Genomic DNA, 21,982 nt, shown 5'->3' with positions numbered 1-21,982 from the left:
GGGTTTCTGTTAAGTTTCTCAGGATCCACAGAAGAGTGAAAACATATGGTATCTGTCTTTCTCTCTATGACTTATTTCACTTAGCATAACACTCTCCAGTTCCGTCCACGTTGCTACAAAGGGCCATATTTCATTCTTTCTCATTGCCACATAGTACTCCATTGTGTATATAAACCACAATTTCTTTATCCATTCATCAGTTGATGGACATTTAGGCTCTTTCCACAATTTGGCTATGGTTGAGAGTGCTGCTATAAACATTGGGGTACAAGTGCCCCTATGCATCAGTACTCCTGTATCCCTTGGGTAAATTCCTAGTGCTACTGCTGGGTCATAGGGTAGGTCTATTTTTAATTTTTTGAGGAACCTGCACACTGTTTTCCAGAGTGGCTGCACCAGTTTGCATTCCCACCAACAGTGCAAAAGGGAATCCATGATCTTCTTATGACAACCTTGCAGATTCAGAACCCTGAGTGTGCTGGTACATTGAGAGTATATCTGCCTCTCAGGGACTGAAGCAGTTAAGTTCACAGAGACTGACATAGATAAGTCAGGACCGTCATTTAGTCATTTGCAATGAGCAGTGCAACCAGCAAGTAGCATCTCGTCTGAGATTTTGTCCAAAATTGGAAGCCCTGGCGTTTCCATCACTACATCCACACTAGAGGGCATTTTTAATTGCACCCCACATGTGGAGATTCTGATAAGAACCAGGGCCCCTCAGCTCCAATTTGGGAGCTAATGGGAGTATATTTTATTTTGGAGATGTGTTAGAAGAGATCAAAGATTGGGAAATCAAAGGCTAATCTACATTAGGGATTAGGAAGTTATTTCTGTAAAAAGCAGGATAATATATATTTTAAGTATTGTGGGCCATATGATTTCTGTCATAACTACTCAACTTTGTAATTATGGCACAAAAAGAAAAAAAACCCTGCCATAGACAATATCTAAGCAAATGTTCCAACAAAACTTTATTTACAAAAACAGGCAGCAAGCTGGATTTGGGTTGACTGACCCCACTGCCTATCCTAGATTATCTTTTTATTGACAAAATCTTTCTTGGAGGATGATTCAATACTATTGACTTTTTTCCTACTAAATCTTATCTTTAAGTTTACCCACCTGAGTTTGCATCCAGACCAACCTGACTGGAATTTGGGGTGTTTCTAAAGCTACAAGTCACAGGGGCGCCTGGGTGGCGCAGTCGGTTAAGCGTCCGACTTCAACCAGGTCACGATCTCACGGTCCGTGAGTTCGAGCCCCGCGTCGGGCTCTGGGCTGATGGCTCAGAGCCTGGAGCCTGTTTCCGATTCTGTGTCTCCCTCTCTCTCTGCCCTCGCCCGTTCATGCTCTGTCTCTCTCTGTCCCAAAAATAAACGTTGAAAAAAAAAATTTAAAGCTACAAATCACAGAGAATCTTCTAGTTTACTATCACAGATGCTTGTCGCATCCATCATGTGAAATTCCACTAGTTGAATTCTCAAAAGTCAATCTTATTTCCCTCCAAGTTCCAGAGTCGCAACTCACTTTGTACCTATTATGAAACCCATTTCACAGATGAGCAATCCAAGTTACAGCAATGCTAATAAATGGAAAAGCAGAGATTAGACGCCAAATTAGCAAACTCCAGGTCCAGGATCCTTCCCACTCTGTCACATTCTCCTGGGTTTATTCTAATTCTGCAAGTATTTAGCCTGGCATAATGACAACACGGAAATGTGGTAATATGGGCAGGACAGAAAATTACTAGGATCTGAAGGCTATAAAAACAAAACAAAACTGGAATGTAAACCCAAGTTCACTGCCTAACACCTTCTTATATCTACACAAACATGACCTTTGTGGAACAAAGGATTTAGTCATCGAAGCTAAAGAGGTTTATGTGACTGTGTGTTTGGATTTAATCTCTACACTTCATAAGCATACGGCAGTAGTGAACAATGTCTGCTTCCTACTGTACTGACGAGGGGGGATGTGACCAGAAATATCTTTCAGACGTCTGTGAGCGGCTCCTGGAAGCTGCCAGGCTTAGCAGATGGAACTAGGAAAATGTTGATTCCAAGGCCCCTTGTTGTTGTGGTAGTTGTATTACAAATTGGAGGTCCTCATTCTGGCCAATGGCACTCCTATGAAATCCTTCCCGCCTGAACCCCACCCCTGTAGGAATCAGCTGCTCCCTCTTCTCTGTAAATCCTGCTCTAATAAGGCCTACAACACTTTGTGGACTTATCCATTTATAAGTCTGTTCCTCTGTGTTTTTTTTGAGGCAATAATTAGGTTGCGTCTTTCTACCTAGCATAGGGCCTGGCCCTTAGTAGTCACTCTGTAGATTTGCTGTGGGAAAGAAAGCTTCCCCATGCAACTTTTTTTTTTTTAACCTTTGCTCTTCATATACACTTTCCAAATAATGAGTGTGTGACACCACTTACCTCCTCTTTCCCTCCTCCTGGTTGGTTCTATCCATGTCCGTCCCTGCGGGAAGCACGGCTTTGCCTGGAGTCTCAGCATGTGCATGTGCCAGGCAATGTTTTACATGCTTTGTATGTCTCAGCTCATTTAACCTTCTCAGTACTGCTCTAGGTCCTACTTCATGAAGCTCTAGAATTAGACAGCTTGCATTTGGATTCTGAATTATCTACTACTGAGCTGTATGGCTTTCTGTGTGTCACCTCCCAGTCTGTGACTTTGAATGAGATAATACACATAAGGTGCTTAGCACAGTGTCTGCCATGCAGTCAGAGCTCCTTAGGTTTTTAACTCTTAATATTATGCTTGAGAGATGACAGATATTAACAAATCAGAGTCTGTTTGTCTTTCAGATGCTTTATGCTAAATAGTGTGATTATCTACTTAGCATGCATGGAAGCCATAACTAGGTGGAGACGGGACTCGGGGGGGGGGGGGGGCAGAGAGACCTAAAGGAGAAAGGAGAGAGGAGAGGCAGGCCTCCCTCTGAACCCGAGGAGAGCCGTAAAGATCCTGTTTGTGCCATGCTCTGGCCTCAGCATGTTTGTGATGGGCTAAGAGTAAGATTGGATTTTCTCTGGTAATGGCTCATGTGGCCTCCCAGACATTGTGCAACATGGTCACAAGATTACAAATGTCTTACTTAGGTGGGTAAGCAGTGGATCAATAATTATTTATTGCAAAGCAACCTCCTGAAAGCCTATGCCCCATACCCTAAAAATGGTCACAGGTATTCTTGTTATAATGCAGCAAAGGTGGATTGGAGACATACCCAGAAAGTTCAAGAAGGGATGGGCTCCTGCCAGAAACGACTCCTAGGTGTAGTTCCTGGGCATGAGGCAGACTGTGGAGAGGAAATAATGACAAGGGTAAGACATTTCACCACACAGAGGTCTTCTGACACATACCATTCAAATGGAAATGAAAACCGAGACAAATTAAGGAAAATTAAAAGCTCTCCTTGCTCCCTCCCCCTGCAAGATGCATTCTGTGGTGCATGGCCCACTTAAACAGATGCGAGAGGTCAGAGCTTTCCACTTCCAAATATATATTGGTGCCTCACTGAGGAGGAAGCATGAGGAGGGCTTTGGGAGGGGGGCTCCGGAGGAGATGGTGTAGCAAGCCCACCCTGATGGTGGCTCCCCAGATCTTCATCCCCACCTCACCAGCTCTGGCTCCTTTAAGCCTATGCCACTCTTCTAGCCTTTCTCTTGCAAGGGGAAAAATCGCCCTTCATATCCCACGTGGGTATTGTTGGGAAGAGGTACGCTTCCTTCTTCCTTCTTGGCTTTAGAGTTGTCTGTTAGGGTATGTTATAAATAAATAATGTTTCTATAAGAGAAGAGAAGACTGGAACAGGAAGGGGGAGGACGAGGTTTATCAGACAGAATAGGTGCCAGTTAGGAGAACCTGCAGTGGAATGTTAACATGGACTAAACAGGAAAACACGCTGCCGGCCGGGGAAGCTAAGGTGTGAGCAGCCTTGACTGGGTACGCAAGGGGTGGCCTCCAGGTGGACTGCCTTAAACGGAAGCCTGGCTCAGATGGGGCAGGAAGGAGCTCCAGTCAGTGCAGCCCCTTAATTGCTTTGACAGTGCAGGCGGCTCTGGGGGATGTGGCTCCTGCGGGGAGATAGTGCAGGATTAAGGGAGCCCAGGATCTCTTGGGAATTATTTCCATGAGGGGAAAAAACAACAACAACAAAAGATACTTCAGCAACTCTAATGTTATAAAAGATAACTGTTTGAAAGACTTAATCGCTCCCATGGATCTCAGTATAGGAATGATATCTACCATGCATCTATTTTAATCAACTTGGGACTTCTGTCTAGGGATGTGTTCGTTCATTCATTCAACAAAATCTTGATAAACATGCCCCATGTGCCTCTTGTGTTATACCTTTGGATAATATAAGCAAAGGAGGCAGGAACAGAAGATAAGTAATCAGCATATTAAGTACAATATATATTTTAGAAGATGATAAGTGCTCTGGCACACACACACAAAACCAACAGAAAAAAAAAGAGGGGTGAGCCAAGAAGGAGGTAGTTGACATGATAAGTATGGCGGACACGGTGAGCCTTATGGAAAAAGTGACACATGGGCAAGGACTTAAAGGCAGCATAGAAGTGGCCACTGAGGGTATCTGGGAAAAGAGTGTTCCAGGCCAAGGAAACAGCAGAGCAAAAGCCCTGTGGTAGGAGGAAGCTTAGTCTGTTCTGAGTCAGCAAGGGCGCCCTGTTGTGGCGCCTTTGCCAGAACAGAGAGCGGGGGTGCAGGGTGGCAGACGATGGAGAGCTTAATGGTCTCTTGCCTCAAGCCCATTATGAGAACTTTGGCTTTTATTCTGATGGCAGAAGGAGGGAATGGCAGCGGCTGTCACTGGGAAGCTGCTGCTTTTCACCTGACAGGATTTCTGAGAGGCCAGCCAAGCAAAGTTCTTGTTGCTACTGCAGAAGAGGACCTAGTATGTTGTAGAGACCAAGGTGTGTGGGAGCTGAGGGGTCGGTCATCTCCATGGAGGTGCAGAAAAATCCCTGTGGTGCAAACAGCTTCCAACCGTTCAAAGCCAAATGGAATTTTCTTTGCCATTTTAATTTCTTCCCCTAGTATTTGTCCAACCAATAGGTGGTGAGGTGTCAGGTGAAAAGAATACTGGATTAAGGGTCAGATACCAGGTATCTGTGAACTCTAGTCACCTTGATTAGTCTTAGACTTTTCTTAATGAGAGTGATTAAACCCCATTGAGCTTCTCTCACAGGGTGGGGGGATGTGAACAGTCTTAAAGGGGGAAAAGAAAGGGATGGGTCTGTCAGCCACTCACTGCATGGCAGGCTACAGGTGGAGCTCAGCATGGTTTGTTTCTCCTAGTAAAAGAAAACCTGTTGAATACTGAGAGATCTAATGCAAATAAAAGGGTTTTTTTGCCCCCCCCCTTAAGTTGATAACATAATTAGGCTATTGCTCTGGAGAGGCTTTTTCTCTGTGTATTTTGGAGACTAGGACCCAAAGCTAGGAATGCAGGATTAAGACAAAAAAACAAGGAATTTCTTGTGTGTTTTTGCCAGAATGGAAATGGTGATTATATCTCAGAGAGAAAACTCATTGAAGATAAAAATCTTCATTTTATTGATCTATTCATGACTAATAACAGTGCCTTCATGGGATAAAGAGTGAATAAATAAGAATTGACAAAGAAATAATGAACAGACGAGAAATGAATAGGTAAGGAATGGTTGCACAGGTGGATAGATGAACCGATGTTTGTGATTCTCCACAGTTCATTGCTTTTTGTTTGGTTTTGTTTTACGTGGCTTTGTCACTTAAGGAGGCCTCTCTGGCTTAGGAAATTTTTTTACTTACAGAGTAAGAATTATAAAAAAAAAAGAGATGTTGAATATATGGAAATATGCACAAGGAGACATTACAGAATCAAGTGCTCATTTCACTCTAGGCCACATTGAAAAATGGACTTTACGTGGAACTGAAGACATGGCCAGTGTTTTTCTCCCTCAGTGAAGTTCATCTTTCAGAGCCATGGGAACAGCATGAAAGGCAGTGTCTGAGCTCCTTTCTCCAGGAGAAGTACACAGAAGGTCAGGGAATGGTGCCCTATCTACTTCCTTCTTGCGTTCCCTTTCTCCTCTTCAGCCTCCTTGCTTCACTCTGCCTCTTCAGCTTTTCTCCTCTTCTTTTAATGGATGTATTTGCCCTTTCCAGGGTGCTCCGCCTTGTTTTGTCTTCCCTGAAGACCTATCTGAATAATACCTGCATCTCCCGCTCTATTTCACTACAGTTCTCCATTCTTTACTCCTCTGTGAGTTTAGCATGCTTCATCCCTTCCATCCGCTTCCAGCATGTGTCATGAAGAAGTTCCTATTGGCTCATTTACCTTGGTAAATCTTTTTTTTCAAATAGTTGTGCTTTCTGCCTCCTTTTCCTTTGAATACTTAGTGAGAACACTAACCTATGTTAGTGGATGATTGAAGAAAAAAATCAGTCTTAACCATCTCTGAGAGAAGAATATTTTCAGTTTTTGAATTTACCTGGTAATTAGAAAGTAAGGCTTATGTGGGTCTAGATGTCAAGAAAGTTTGGGAATGAAAATGGGCCTAATCTTCAATGTTCCAATTAAGTCAGGGACTGATGGAAAAGAGCCTCCTGTAATCATGCTCTGGGGGTGGGGTGGGAGTTGGAGTAGTTGACCAGACACATTACCTGGATCATGTGCTTATTTGTTTATAATGAATGACCCCTGCCTTGGAACATTATCAGTAATGATGATTTTGGCCTACTTATATCTTTTGGAGCTTGGATCTAGGGGTGAAGAAAAAGAAAGGAATCTGTCTCCAGGCCACTCTGCTTTCAGCCAAAGTCATAGCTAAATGTTTTGCCATTTTCCTCCATCATGTGTCTTTGCTTCCTCATTTGATCTATAAACTTAAAACAAAAAACCACTTTTTTTAGTGTTTATTTATTTTTGAGAGAGACAGAGTGCAAGTGGGGGAAGGGCAGAGAGAGAGGGAGACACAGAATCCGAAGCAGGCTCCAGGCCCTGAGCTGTCAGCACAGAGCCCGACGGGGGGCTCAGAATCATAAAACATGAGATCATGACCCGAGCTGAAGTCAGATGCTTAACCGACTGAGCCACCCACGCGCTCCTCATCTATACACTTTTTTTTTTTAATTTTTTTTTTTTTCTTCAACTTTTTTTTAATTTATTTTTGGGACAGAGAGAGACAGATGAACGGGGGAGGGGCAGAGAGAGAGGGAGACACAGGATCGGAAACAGGCTCCAGGCTCCGAGCCATCAGCCCAGAGCCCGACGCGGGGCTCGAACTCACGGACCGTGAGATTGTGACCTGGCTGAAGTCGGACGCTTAACCGACTGCGCCACCCAGGCGCCCCTATACACTTTTAAAGTCTGAAGAACTTCAAGTCAGGAAAGGCAGAGGCCCGTGGCTTCTGTGCATACTCCTTGCCTGTGCCCAGGTGAGGGCAGAGTGGCTGCACCAGCAGGGTATGTAATGGAGCCAGACCAGTCTGTGGCTTTAGTGACACTGGAAGCAAGAGGAGAGTATCCAATGTAAGATAATTCTTATCTTTTGAGTTGTTGCTCCTATTCCTGTTCTTGTTCCACTGAGAGAATTCACAATTTCATAGTCTCATCAAAAAAAAAAAAAAAAAAAAAAAAAAAAAAAAAAAAAAAAAAAAAAAATAAAAAAAAAAAAAAAAAAAAAAAAAAAAAAAAAAAAAAAAAAAAAAAAGCATAGTGACCAGCAGTGAATGTGGGCAATAAAGCACATAAGGCATTTTGACTAGAAGTGAGAAAGTAGTTTTAAAACAATAAAGAAAGAAAGGCTTAGGGATTGAATGAACTAAAAACATGCATATTAACTGTGGTTGTTTCTTGTGCCGGTGAGGATCTTGGGAGGCTTTTTTATCTTTTAGTTCATCAGTATTTTCTCCACTGATATTTTTGTAAACTATGTAATTGTATAATTAAATATAGTAACGTTTTTTTAAAGGAATGTAGTAAAAACTGTTGAAGTATGACTGACTTATTAATGTCCAAGTGACCCCAACAATCTTAATTGCTTGGAACAAAACCTTTGCAAGACATGGGTGAGACTGAAGAATGCAGTTGTATGTTGTGATGCTAAGTGTATTGGCTTTAGGGTAATCTGTGCAATTCTGAGACATGTTGATTTATGAACTAATTAATGGCACACCACAAAAATACTTAATAGAAACTTGCTCTACCCCCAGCCTGAAAAAACTTTTGAACAACAGGAAAATGGGTTTTGCATGTTAGAAAATTAAATTCAATATATATTTATGAGGCCATTCAAAATGTGGAGTCCTTTCCTACTAAGTCCCGAGTAAGCAGAAATGTACATGCATCAAAACCTAATTGTGCCAGAGTCTAAGGCTTGGGGAATAAATTAAGTCTTAAGCCAGAAAAGACATTGGACATTAATTTTAGGGCTTATTATTGCTCCAATGATATGGGCATTAATAAATCCAACAGGAAGAAAGAATAAGGAAAAACAACAAATAAGACATACCTATTGGTTTTCCTTGGCAAAATGTTGATTGTTGATAATTCATTTAAAGTTGCACAGATATTTGTGCACTCTAGGGTCATGGTTCCAGCAGCTTGTTAATAGGGACCGAAGAGGGTGTTGAATATTTCATGTATTTTTGATGTCCCCACTTCTTGTTTCTGAGGTGAGAAGGGAATGGAAATTATTTTATACTGTGTAGAACATTCAACATTCATCCCACAAACCTTTACTGAGCACTTTGTTTGATAAAGTAGTATTATAGGCTATGGGTAAAATTTGATGGGCATTTAGAGGAGGGAGACATTATTTCAGGTTGGAAATAGAACTGTCTTTAGAACTGGCCTTTGAAATATCTGTAGGACCTAAAAGTACAAAAATGTGGCTAAGAAAGATTTCATGATAAAGAAGCAGTATGAACAAAGATGCAAAGATTGGAAAATGTGGGACATGTAATAGAAATAGTAAGTAACTTAACTGTGTGATAAAATAAGGTTCATAAAGGCACATAACAGAGCCAACCCTGGAAAGGAGGTAGGAGCCAGATAATGGTCAAGTTAAGAAACCTGGACTTTATGTGCTAGATAATGTAGTTATTGAACCAATTTTTACTGAGCACCTATTAGATGGGTCTGAGTAAGATATGAATATGAATATGAATAAGAAATGCTACCTATTCTCAGAGCCTCAGGGTAATATCACAGTCAAAGAAATTTCAGTACAATCAATTTCAGTACAGTCAATGAAAAATCTATGTTAATACAATAAATGCAGGTCTATGCAGACCCATTAACAGAGCATCTAATATGTTCTTGAGGGTCAGGAAAGTTTTATTGGATAGATAACCTTAATTATGAATCTTGGGAATTTAAGCAAGAATGTATGGAAGAAAGTCAAATTGTGTTTGGGAAAACTGGAATTACTGCAGGAAGGCCGGGACGTAGATTGTTGAAAGAGGGATGAGAGTAACCAAAGATAAGCTTAGCTAGAAAAGCAGGGAACAGACCATTCAAACATGTGCAAGCTGTGGCGAACTTTTTTACTATTCACTGAAGTCTTGTTGCCCTCTTTTTCTGGACACAGGGAAGGACTATACTTACATACACCTTGAAATTAGGCATGGCCATCTGATTTCCTGTATCCAATGGAATGTGTATAGGAAGAAGCACTTAATTACTGGTATTCAACTCTATATCTGGTTGTGTTGTCATAAGATTATAAAAACATGTGTTGACATGGCAGTGTAATACTGAGCCATCTTGTAGAGGGCAGCTTCTGTGAAGAGTCATATCAGGTTCCTTTGAACCCATCAGATGTCGTGTGAATGAAAAATAAATGCTCTCTCTCACTGCCCTGCTAACACCAGCAGGGGTATACGGTTCCTGTGCTCATCCACTGCCCTGCTAAAGCTGGTGCACATTTGCAGACCACACAGGGGACTCTCCTTGATTGCCTGGTTTTAGTGGTCAGGGGGCCTTGCATTCCTGAGTCCACAGTACTGTAACAAACAGAGAGACAGCTCTTGGCAGGCCACCACTCCCAGGACACTACACAGTAGACTGAAACATATCCTCCAGTCTTCCTGTGAAAAAGGCCTATTTACTTGTCCTGGAGCTTCAACCTGAAAGGCGTGCTTTAGGTTTTCTATACACCTAGAGGCTATGGAGTAGCTCTCAGGGAATGTAGGAATCTAAACCTAACACTAAAGAAAGTCATCAAATCACAAGAGAAGAAGAAAGGAACAAAGAGGAACTACAAAACAATCAGAAATAAATTAACAAAATGACAATAAGCATATACCTATCAATGATTAATTTAAATGTAAATAGACTATATTCTCTAATCAAAAGATACAGAATGGATGAATGTATAAGAAACCAAAACCCATCCATATGCTGCCTGCAAGAGACTCACTTCAGATCTAAGGACACAAACAGATTGAAAGTGAAAGAACAGAAACACACATTTCATGCAAATGGAAACCAAAAGAAAGCTGGAGAAAATATGAGATGAAACAGATTTTAAAACAAAGACTGTGATAAAAGACAAAGAAAAGCATTACATATGGTAAAGAGGTCAATTCAACAAGACAATATAACATTTGTAAATATTTGTGCTCCCAACATAAGAGTACCTAAGTATACAAAGCGATTGTTAACAGACCTAAAGGGAGAAATTGACAGCAATACAATAGTAGTAGGGGACTTTAATACCCTACTTACATCAATGGCTAGAGTATCCAGACAGAAAATCAATAAAGAAACATTGGTCTTGAATGACACACTAGACCAGATGGTCTTAATAGATATATGCAGAACATTCCATCCAAAAATAGAAGAATACACATTCTTCTCAAGTGCACATGAAACATTCTCTAGGGTAGATAATATGTTAGGCCACAAAATAAGTCTCAATAAATTGAAGAAGATTGAAATCACATCTAGCACCTTTTCTGACTACAATATTTTGAAACTACACATCAATCATAAGACGAAAACTGGAATAGTCACTAATATGTGGAGATTAAACAAGATGCTCCTGAACAGCCAACGAGTCAATGAAGAAATCAAAAGTGGAATAAAAAAATACCTTGAGACAAATTAAAATGGAAATACAACATACCAAATCTATGAGCTGCAGCAAAAGCAGTTCTTAGAAGGAAGTTGATACTGATGCAGGCTGACATCAAGAGACAAGAAAAATCTCAAATAAACAATCTAACTTTACACCTAAAGCAACTTGCAGAAGAAAAACAAACGAAGCCCAAAATCAGTAGAAGGAAGGAAAGAACAAAGATCAGAGAAGAAATAAATGAAATAGAGATTTAAAAGACAATAGAAAAGAACTAAAATTAAGACCTGGTTCTATGAAATGATAAACAAATTGACATATCTTTAGCTAAATTCACCAAGAAAAAAGAAGGCTCAAATAAATCATAAATGAAAAAGAACTTACAACTGATACCACAGAAATACAAAGGATCATACAAGACTACTAAGAACAATTATATAACAAAATGTTGGCCAACCTTTAAGAAATGGTTAAATTCGTAGAAACATACATTCTTCCAAGACTGAATTAGGAAGAAATAGTAAATCTGAATAGTCCAATTACTAATAAGGAGATTGAAACAATAATCAAAAATCTCCCAACAAACATAAGCCCAGGACCAGACAGCTCTACTGGTGAATTCTACCAAACATTCAAAGATTTAATACCTATCCTTCTCAAACTCTTCCAAAAAATTGAAGAGGAATAAATGCTTCCAAATATATTTTATGAGGCCAGTGATATCCTACTACCAAAACAAGACAAGGACACACACACACACACACACACACACACACACACACACATTATACTCCAATATCCCTGATTAATATAGGTGCAAAAATCCTCAACAAAATATTAGCAAGCCAAATTCAACTATAAAATACAAGGATGATGCATCATGATGAAGTGAGATTTATTCCAGGCACACAAGGAAAATTGGACAGTCAGATACAAAAGAATGAAACTAAACCACTATCTTACACAAAAATTAACTCAAAATGGATTAAAGACTTGAATGTAATGCCTGAATCCATAAAACCTCTAGAAGAAAACATAGGTGGTAATCTCCTTGACATTGATCTTAGCAACGATTGTGTGGATTTGACAGCAAAAACAGAGACAACAAAAGCAAAAATAAACAAACGGAACTACATCAAAATAAAAAGCTTCCACACAGCAAAGGAAAATTAAAGCAACAAAATTAAAAAGCAACATACTGAATGGGGTATTTGCAAATTATTTATCTGATAAGGTATTAATATCCAAAATATATAAATAATTCATACAACTCAATAGCAAAACAAACAAACATTCTGACTAAAATATGGGCAGAGGATCTGAATTGACATTTTCACAAAGAAGATGTGCAGATGGCCAACAGGTACATGAAAAGATATTCAATATCACTAATCATCAGGGAAATATAAATAGAAACCATCATCAGATATCACCTCACACCTGTCAGAATGGTTATTATAAAGAAGACAAGAAATAACAAATATTGGTGAAGATGTGGAGAAAAGGGAGTCCTTGTGCACTGTTTTTGGGAATGTTTTGAGAGTGTAAATTGGTGCAGTCACTATAGAAAATAGTATGGAGTTTCCTCAAAAAATTAAAAATAGAACTGCTATATGATTGATCCAGAAATTCTGCTACTAAGTATTCAGAAAATGAAAACACTAATTCAAAAAGATATATGGACCCCTATGTTCGTTGCAGCATTATTACAATAGCTAAGATATGGAAGCAACATAAGTGTCCATTGATGGATGAATGGATACATATATCCATTATATATCCATATATACAAATACTACTCAGCCATGAAAAAGAATAATATCTTGCCATTTGTGACATGTATGAACCTTTAAATTATGCTAAGTGAAATAAGTCAGACAGAGTAAGACAAATGGTGTATAATTTCACTTATATGTAGAATCTAAAAAACAAAAGAAACAAATGAAACAATACAAAGCAAAGCAAAATTCACAGATACAAGGAACAAAACGATGGTTGCTAGTGTGGAGGGGGTGGTTAGAGCTGGGTGAAAAGGTGAAGGGGATCAAGAGGTACAAACTTCCAATTAAAAATAAATCAGGCTTGGGGATGTATGCACAGCACAACAACTATAGTTAATAATACTATAGTGCACACTTGAAAGTTAGTAAGAGAATAATACTGAAAGTTCTCATCACAAGGGAAAACAATGTTTTGTAACTTTATATGGTGACGATTGGTAACTAGACTTTGTGGTGATCAATTCATAGTGTATACAAATATTGAATATCTTGTCTGCCTGAAACTAATATAATGTTATATATCAATTTTGCCTCAATAAAAATAAAGGAGGAAAATAAAAAGAAATGTATCATTCAGGTATGGACACATTAGAGGTTGTTTATTACTTCAGCAAATCCCAACCTGTCCTGATTGATACCATTAAGCCATAGTTAAGAGTACATATTTTATTATGAGGGCATGAGGACTAATTGGAATGTTGGATTAAATTTTTCAAAGATTGCTTTCGTGTCAATGTATAGGAAAGCAGAAAAGTATGTTCAATAATTAAGGTGAGAGATAATATGAAATTAAAATATGGCAGTGTGATAGAAGAGATTGATGCATAGAAGAAATGTTGTCATGATGGAATTGACATGATTTGTTGAGCAATGAGCTATGAGAATTGAGTGAAGGTTCTAGGATGACTAAGTTTCCCAGCCTCACGTACTAGAAGAATTAGGTTGCCTTTAAAATAAATAAGAAGAGGGACACCTGGGTGGCTCAATCGGTTAAGGATCTGACTTCAGCTCAGGTCATGATCTCATGGTCTGTGGGTTCGGGTCCCCCATCGGGCTCTGTGCTGACAGCTCAGAGCCTGGAGTCTGCTTCAGATTCTGTCTCCCTCTTTCTCTGCCCCTCCCCTGCTTATGCTTTGTCTCTCTCTCTCTCTGTCTCTCTCTCTCTGAAAAATAAACATTAAAACAATTTTAAAAATTAAAAATGAAAGAAATAAGAAGTGTAATAGGAGAAATGAATTGGGGATGAAAGAAGAATTCAGTCCATGAGCTGATTTACAATAGAAGAATTCAAGACACTGTAGTGCTTAAGAATCATGTACTTCTAGGTGGTAGTTGACCTGAGGAAAATGACTACCTAGAGAAGAGGGTTGAGAACAGAAGCACAATCACAAATATGGGGGACAGGAGCATATATAGGAGCATAGGAGCATAAGAAGTTGTTTTGCTGTGACAGAAGCTAAAGGAGAAGAGATTTTCCGGAAGGAAAAGGTATTAAATGCTGTAGAGACATTGAGAGAAATAAGGGCTGAAAAAATCCATTAGAATTGAGGTTCAGTAACCACACTGGAACTCCATGAGGAAGGGGTTTCCTGAAAGAATTGGAGCAGAGAATGGATTTTACAAGACAGAGAGGAGGGTGGGTGTTGGGAATTGGGAGGCAATGGGTATAGATGGATATTTTAAGAAATTTGCCCATGAAGGGATTTAAGAAAAGGGAAGATGGACTGGAAAAAAAATAAATTATAAATAAAAAGTGGAAATTTCTAAAGAAAGTTGACACAATGGTAATGAGTGCAATTAGGACACCATAATTGTTAAAAGCATGGGCCAGGGGGGCAGGTAGGCCTGGATTTGAGTCCCAGCTTTGTCAATAACAAGCTTTGTGACCTATTGAAAGGGGACCTCTCAGGTCTCTCAAATCCCTCTAAACAAGTGTTTTCTTGATCTGGGCCCTATCTACCTGTGTTCACCTCACCTCCTACTTCCCTACCCTTTGCTCATTATGCTCCAACCACACTAGCACATAGTAAAGGGCTCCATAAATAAGAGCTATTTACAGCCCGTTGGATACAAAGATCCTCTGACCAAGGTTTGGAGTGGGCTTAGAGAGTTTCTGATCTTCAAAGAACTTGCTGAAGATTCAATTCCATTTGATGTCTATGTTTTGAGATGACGGTGGTTAAGGCAACATCTGAGGATGCAGGGACTTTATCTCAAGAATAGTTTAGGGCCTGGCCTGACTGGGGAGAAGGTGGGTCCTTGCCTGGTCATGAGAATAGGGAGAGCCCAGGTAAGGCGGTCTCCATCATCTTCACTAGATGTGATGCTATTCAGGGATCAAAGAGAGCATGTACAGGCTGTGCCTGATGACTGCAGGGCATGGACGAGCCTCTGTATGTGTGTGTAGTGATGGCAATGCTTACCCAAAATTAAGCCTTTAAGTTGTTATCTAGGTCTTTGGAATGTGAATGCATTTTCCCACCATACTGTGTGTTCAGAGTGGCACTGAATGGCAAGAAATGAGATTTTATCAATAAAGATTTCATGAGCATCTGGTACCTATGAAGTACACCATTATTTTAAAGGGCAGAGTGTTGGGGCGCCTGGGTGGCTCAGTCAGGTAAGCATCCAACTCTTGATTTCGGCTCGGGTCATGATCCCATGGGTTCCGTGCTGAGTGTGGACCCTGCTTGAGATTCTCTCTCTCACCCTCTCCCTCTGCTCTTCCCCTGCTTGTGCACTCTCTCTCTTTCTAAAAACAAATAACAAAATAAAAAATAAATTAAGAGTGTTTGTTTTGTTTTGTTTTTAAATTACACAAATTCTTGGCAACTACAGTTGCAGGGATGAGGCTGAGGACTACCCTGGAGAATGGAGCCTCACTGATGCTTCTGTATACACTGGCTTCTCTGAATCTATTTTTTCTTAAGCAATTTGGGGGAAATAGAAGCAACACACTAGTTGCCAAAGCTGGATCACCCCCCTGGGACTTTCTAGGCCATTACTCCTCTGATAAATTATTGCACTTAAGGGTTTCATTGGAATGCATCGTCTTCATTAAAAGAGATATTACCAAGAGGATGTCATTATAGGGCCCAAGGAACAATAGTTTCAGAGTCAGCTTTTGAGCCATGTAAATCCATGGTCCCACTTCTACTAGGCATATATGAATAACTTTAGCCATTTTTACATAGCATGCGTCTCTATCATCTTATAGCAAAGTAGATAAAGTTATGCCCTAAACTTCACCAAGGGCATCCCAGAAACACAGTAAGTGTGTCTTGAGAGTCAGACTTGCTGACAAGGAGATCTACATGGGACTCATGACGAAGAATGAAAAGTCTGTTGTGGGGACTGAATGTTTGCTCAGAATCCCAATTGTGGTCTAAAACCTGGTCCTCTCACAGACAGAGAGGTTTATCTGACAAAGAAAAGGAATGTTGTCTCGTAGAAGCAGGAGGCTTCTTTGGGAACCTTAACTCAGATTATAGATCCAGACCTTTAGTGGGAAAACAAGTATATAGGGACTTATACTTTTCTTTTAGTTCTACTTTTCAGGGACAGCCTATTTCATTAACCACTCATAACACCAGGCCATCCAGGAGACACATCCATTTATTCACAAATATTTACTGGTCACCTACCAGCACCGGACATAAAATAGACAATAAAACAAAGCCCCGATTTCATGAAGTTTAAATTCTAACTGGGGAGTCGCTGGTAGATAAATGAGTATGTGTATGTAAACATTCATGCATACAGATAGTGCTAAATGATATGAAGAAAAATAAAACACGGGAAGAATATAGTGGAAAGGGGTGCAGATTAGCTAAGCAGATATCTGAGCACAGACCTAGGTGATATGAGGGATAAACTACATGCAAACCTAGAAGGAAACGCAAAAGCCCTGAGGTACGAATATTTGTGTATTTAAGGAACAAGTAAGGAGTGCAGGTGACAGAGCAGCATGAGTGTGGAGGGGGACAGTAGCTGGGGGATGAGTAGAGCTTCTCACCACACTTACCCATGACATATGACAGCCTTGGGGTTTTGTCATTCCTTGTTCGTCTTTCCTCCAGGTTACCTTCACCTCCGTATCTTAAGTGATGGTAACTGTACTTGACACACAGTAAGTCCAAGACAGAAGTAAGAAAGTCTGGAGTTTTGAAAAAGAAAGTTTGGAGTCAGAAAGTCTTTACTACAAATGCCACTCCATTACTTATTATCTGTATGTCTTGGGCAAAGCATTTAAACTCCTTCTGGGTTTCCCTATCTGGATAGGTACTAAGGATCCCAAACATGAAAGCTGTCAGATGGATGAAATGCAATACACCATGTAAAGTCCTCAGCCCAGAGCCTGCTGATGGTGAGCTCTCAATCAGTGGTGGCAATAGATGGGTTATAGATAGGTTAACAGGGTTCTGGCGGGTACATAAGTTGTTTTGGGGACAAGAGGCTGATCTTTAACTTATAATACTTGGAAAATTTGCTTGGCAGAGGAGAAATAATTTGGAGGCTGATCTTTCTAGTTTTTTAATTTTTAAATTTTTTTTTACTTCTCAAAACTCTATAAAAAAAAAAATAAAGAGGCACCTGGGTGGCTCAGTCGGTTAAGCGGCCGACTTCAGCTCAGGTCATGATCTTGTGGTCTGTGGGCTCAAGCCCTGTGTCGGGCTCTGTGCTGACAGCTCAGAGCCTGGAGCCTGTTTCAGATTCTGTGTCTCCCTCTCTCTGCTCCTCCCCTCACTTATACTCTGTCTCTCAAAAATGAATAAGTGTTAAAAATAATTTTAAGAAACCTAGCAATACCCCTTTATCAATTAGTTTCACTGTCTCCTTTGTTAGCAGCCATGATATGGGTCATAAACTAAAATGCTGAGCTGCATAGTATACAGCTTTTGGAAAGGATTTTTTTTTTTTTTTTTTTGTCTGGTCCTAGACTGTTGGCTAGAGTAATCTGGGACTGGGTTCTACTTTCAATGATAACAAAAGTTTCCCTTATTCCCTGACAGGTATAAGAGGGATGTGTCTTCTATGTGTTTTCACAAGTAGTCCATATGCTCTTTCTCTATGTGAACAAACATGGTATGGTAATTGCTGGTCTACCAGTTTAGACTAAAAGCCATTGGATGTGTTGCATCCACACAATTCCTGAAACAGAATGCTACAGGCACCAGTGACAGTCACAACAAAGTTTATTGCAATGAGAGGCAAGGCAAACTGCTAGATCGGGACCAACACTCTTGACCAGAGTACAGTCTCGAACAGCCGAGGTTCAGAGCTTTTATAGCTGACCACATCATCTTATTATCACCTGGGAGCAGAACAAAGGAATAGTTCCCAGGTGGCAACAGTTCAAACAGGTCCTTGCCCCAATCCAATCAAACACTAATCCATCCCTTGATTGATAGGATAAGGCTGTTATCTCTTAACCTATAGTGTTAAAACAAAGCTGTTATTTCTTAAGGCTACAGGTTAGCCCTACACTACAATTTAACCCTTACATTTCCCTTTTCTTGTCCGTGAATCAATCCCTTGATTCATCATTAGGAACTAAGGGGACATAGTTGGACCTAATCATCATAATTTTTATTTCACCAACTCACCTCTTGACATACTGTACTAAGCAATTGATAATGCATGGGCTGATAGTTAACCTGAGAAGTAACAATAGCAGTGGCCCAGCTATGGTGGTGAGCAGCGATGTGAGCCAGGGGGACCAAGAGTGATACCAATTATTGCTGGCCTCCCTGGCACGTTCCCTGGCTCTAAGATTTTTCCTTACTAAACTGAGGGCCTCTAATTGCTCCAGAATTGTTGGCATGAGACACTATGCACCAACCCTGCCCTTGGAGGTCCCCTAGGGTTAAAATTGGTCTCGAACTCCAAGGGCATAATGACATCATACATTCGGAGGCCCCAAGTGTGCCCAGTATCTCAGAATGAGGAGAAAATAGATGAGCTGGTGTTGGGTTACATTTTCCTTGGGCCTCACATTGGGGGTTCGGGGTTCTAAGGAGAGTAATTAGGGGGTCAAGGTCCTGTCCTGTTAACCAGTGGGCTAGCGTCTCACAACCCAATTTGGCACAGTGGTATTGACCCTCTCCTTCACATTCATTTTTTTCTATCTGCATCTTAGCCGAATTTCGCTCTAGTGCCCTATTTCCACATCCACAATTGTTCTCCCCAATGTTCCTGAGAGCTCTTGCCCAGGTTTACAACCCCCATCCTTCTCCTACCAGGTCACACAGGTCAAACAAGAAACAAGGCATAGTACAAGAGGCGTTAGACGTTACCACCTTCCGTGTGACAGTGTCTGAGTTCCCATTGGTATGGCCAAAAAGACAAGGGGTGCAGTTCCACAGTCTCCCAAGCTTATACAAACCCAGACAATTATTATTCCCGCATCAGTCTTATCTTTAAAGGATCCTCTGGGTGCCTTTTGACCTTCCATCGCTGTTTGTTCTCTGGTCCCGTATCAGTCCTGGGTGTTTCTGCCTCCGCACAGTTTTTCTTAACCTGAGAATGATGAATCCAGGTTTGGACACCGTCTGTCTTCACAGCCATTGGTGTAGTCAGGATCACGGTATGTGGTCCTTTCCAGAGCGGCTCCAGGGTTTCAGGCTTGTGCCTCTTGACCCAAACTAAGTCTCCTGGTTGAAAGGGGTGGGGAAGAACAGGAGGATGGACAAAGGCTTCTTTCAAGGCCTTAGTTATTTCCTTTTGTACAAGATGCAGGGCCATGAGTGAAACCAACAAGTGGTCCTGTTCTAGCTGTTTCTTTATGCCGTCCCCTAGCCTTGGCAAGATAGGTGGAGGTCTGCCAAATAAGATTTTGTAAGGGGATAATCGCTTGATAAATGGAGTATAACGCACTCGCAAAAGGCAGAACATCAACCCAATTTTCGCCAGTCTCAAGGGACAATTTGGTTAAGGTCTCCTTTAGAGTCCGATTCATCCTTTCTACTTGACCGGAGCTCTGGGGTCTATATGCATGATGTAATTTCCAATCTATTTCCAACGCTCTGGCTAGACCCTGCAATACCTGTGCTGTGAAGGCCGGGCCATTGTCTGATCCTATGCTCAGTGGCAGTCCGAATCTAGGAATTAGTTCATTTAATAGTTTCTTAACTGTGACCTGAGCCATTTCTGATTTAGTGGGGAACGCCTCAACCCACCCGGAGAGGGTATCCACAAAAACAAGCTGATACTTGTATCTGTATTTCCCTGGTTTAATTTCAGAAAAATCTACTTCCCAAAACCGGCCTGGCTCAGTTCCTCTATCTCTTTAAGCTTCTGAAACCTTATTTGCATCCTGATTTACTTGGGCGCAACTTACACATCTTTCATCTCCTCGATCTCTTTTCCCAGCCCTTGCATCCTGAACTTTTTCCGCACCAATTCCACCATCTTTGCTTTTCCCAGAGGAGTCCTTTGGTGGAGCAGACACACCATGCGTTGCCCAAGTGCCGCGGGTAAGAGTATCTTACCTTCAGGATCCTGAAACCATTTTTGTCCCGGTATCATACTTCTTCCTTTTCTTGAAATCCACTCCAAATCTTTAAGAGTATAATTGGGCTCCGGCGGAAGCAGGGGGTCTATCAAGATCCGTAGTGCCAAAGCACTTTTACTTTCAGTTAGGGCAGCTTCCCAGGCTGCCGCATCAGCCAGGCAGTTTCCGACTGCCTCTAGGGTGTTGCCTTTTTGATGTCCTGGACTGTGAATGATCGCGAGTCTCACAGGTTCCCAGATGGCTGTTACAAGGTCTAGAATTTCCGCTTTATTTTTGATGTCCTTGCCCTCGCCATGAGGAGGCCGCACTTAATAGATGGACCCGTGAACATGCGCAGTTGCAAAGGCATAGCAGCTGTCCGTATAAACATTAACTGATTTGTTTTTACAGAATTTCAGAGCTTTAGTTAGCGCGATGAGCTCTGCGCGCTGGGCTGAGGTTCCCAGGGGAAGGCTCTGTTGCCATAGAACCTTGCCCTCTGTCCTAACCGCAGCACCATCATACCTTTGCCCTTGAAACACAAAACTACTGCCATCTGAAAACATGTTGATATCAGGATCCTGTAGGGGAATGTCCGTGAGATCGGAGCGGAGGAACAAAACTGTAGCTAAGGTCCCTGGGCAAGAATGTAGAGGGGGACCTAGTCCTTCGGGCAGCAGAGTAGCTGGGTTTAAGGCTGCGGGGGCACAAAAACGTATCCGGGGCTGGTCGAGCAGCAATGCTCGATACTGGGTAATCCAAGCATTTGACAGCCACCGTTCTGGGGGAGCCCGCAGTAAGGCCTCCACTTCATGGGGCCCTGTAACAGACAACGTCTGTCCCAGGGTTAGTTTATCTGCATCTTTGACTAGTAGTGTGGTGGCAGCTATCTGTCGAATGCATGTGGGCCATCTGGAAGCAACTGGGTCTAGCCTTTTGGATAAATAGGCCACTGGTCGGCCTCAAGTTCCCAGGAGCTGAGTCAGAACTCCCTTAGCTACTCCCCCTTTCTCAGCTACAAACAAATGGAATGGCTTAGTGGGATCTGGCAGGGCCAAGGCCGGTGGGGTCATGAGAGCCTCTCGTAAAGCTTGGAAGGCTTTAATTTGAGTCTCCCCCCCATGTGAAGGACTCCGGAGACCCCTTGAGAGTGGCATACAAAGGGACTGCCAGTTCAGCAAAGCAGGTATCCATAGTCTACAGTAGCCTGCTGCCCCCAGGAACTTGCGAGCTTGTTTGCGAGTTTTAGGCTGAGGAATATCGAGTATAGCATGAATTCTTTGTTCACCGAGAGAGCGCTTACCTTTTTTAATGTTGTAACCTAAATAAGTGACCGCAGTGTGGCAGATCTGCGCTTTTTTGGCTGACACTCGGTATCCTAGTTTTTGCAAAAGACTCAAGAGTTCCTTGGTGGCACTCAGGCATTCTGAATGAGAGGGGGCTGCCAGCAAGATATCATCAACATACTGCAACAGAGTTACCTGTGGTTTGGAGATTCAAAATGGTTCTAAATCCTGGTTCAGGGCTTCATTGAAAAGAGTAGGGGAGTTTTTGAATCCCTGGGGGAGTTGCGTCCAGGTGAGCTGTCCAGCTTTCCCTCTTCA

The 21,982-nt window shown here is 41.4% G+C and overlaps 1 long non-coding RNA gene across 2 annotated transcripts; it reads right to left on the bottom strand.

Annotated features, from left to right (window-relative positions):
- Positions 1-3,121: 3,121 nt before the first annotated feature.
- Positions 3,122-21,451, bottom strand: LOC121027594 (uncharacterized). Of its 2 annotated transcripts, XR_005788815.1 has the most exons (6): positions 20,377-21,451; positions 19,183-19,539; positions 16,911-17,042; positions 8,538-8,695; positions 6,688-6,909; positions 3,122-3,313 (listed from the first exon to the last, which is right to left on the bottom strand). It is a non-coding gene; the product is annotated as an uncharacterized LOC121027594 (long non-coding RNA). The 2 variants fall into 2 exon arrangements; XR_005788814.1 differs by lacking the exon at positions 3,122-3,313 and having other exon boundaries at positions 6,562-6,909.
- Between the last annotated feature and the right edge of the window lie 531 nt (positions 21,452-21,982).

Source organism: Herpailurus yagouaroundi, unplaced genomic scaffold (assembly GCF_014898765.1).
Source record: "Herpailurus yagouaroundi ecotype Mexico unplaced genomic scaffold, PumYag 77, whole genome shotgun sequence".
NCBI classification, from domain to species: domain Eukaryota; kingdom Metazoa; phylum Chordata; class Mammalia; order Carnivora; family Felidae; genus Herpailurus; species Herpailurus yagouaroundi.
This window is presented reverse-complemented; position numbering and strand designations above follow the sequence as displayed.